The following is an 899-nucleotide window of genomic DNA, read 5'->3' as shown; positions in this document are numbered from 1 at the left end:
ACTCTCTCTCTTTGTCCCAGCTTACCCTTTCCCCTCCCTGTGTCCTCAAGTCCATGCTCTGCGTCTGCGTCTTTATTCCTGTCCTGCCCCTGCCCCTAGGTTCATCAGAACCAATTTTTTTTTTTTTAGATTCCATATATATGTGTAGCATACAGTATTTGCTTTTCTCTTTCTGACTTAACTTCACTCTGTGCGACAGTCTCTAGGTCCATCCACCTCACTACAAATAACTCAACTTTGTTTCTTTTTATGGCTGAGTAATATTCCATTCAATATATGTGCCACATCTTCTTTATCCATTCATCTGTCAGTGGACACTTAGGTTGCTTCCATGTCCTGGCTATTGTAAATAGTGCTCCAATGAACATTGTGGTACCTGACACTTGTTGAATTATGGTTTTCTCCGGGTACATACCCAGTAGTGGGATTGCTGAGTCATATGGTAGTTCTATTTTTAGCTTTTTAAAGAATGTCCATACTGTTCTCCGCAGTGGCTGGATCAGTTTACATTCCCACCAACAGGGCAAGAGGGTGCCCTTTTCTCCACACCCTCTCCAGCATTTATTGTTTGTAGACTTTTTGATGATGGCTATTCTGACCACTGTGAGGTGATACCTCATTGTAGTTTTAAATTTATTTATTTATTTTTGGCTGTGTTGGGTCTTTGTTTCTGTGTGAGGGCTTTCTCTAGTTGTGGCGAGTGGGGGCCACTCTTCATCGCGGCCTCTCACTATAGCGGCTGCTCTTGTTGTGGAGCACAGGCTCCAGACGCGCAGGCTCAGTAGTTGTGGCTCACGGGACCAGTTGCTCCGCGGCATGTGAGATCTTCCCAGACCAGGGCTCGAACCCGTGTCCCCTGCATTGGCAGGCAGATTCTCAACCACTGCACCACCAGGGAA

Source organism: Physeter macrocephalus, chromosome 4 (genome assembly GCF_002837175.3).
Source record: "Physeter macrocephalus isolate SW-GA chromosome 4, ASM283717v5, whole genome shotgun sequence".
Taxonomy (NCBI): domain Eukaryota; kingdom Metazoa; phylum Chordata; class Mammalia; order Artiodactyla; family Physeteridae; genus Physeter; species Physeter macrocephalus.
The sequence above is the reverse complement of the archived record's forward strand: the minus strand, read 5'-3'. Positions refer to the sequence as shown.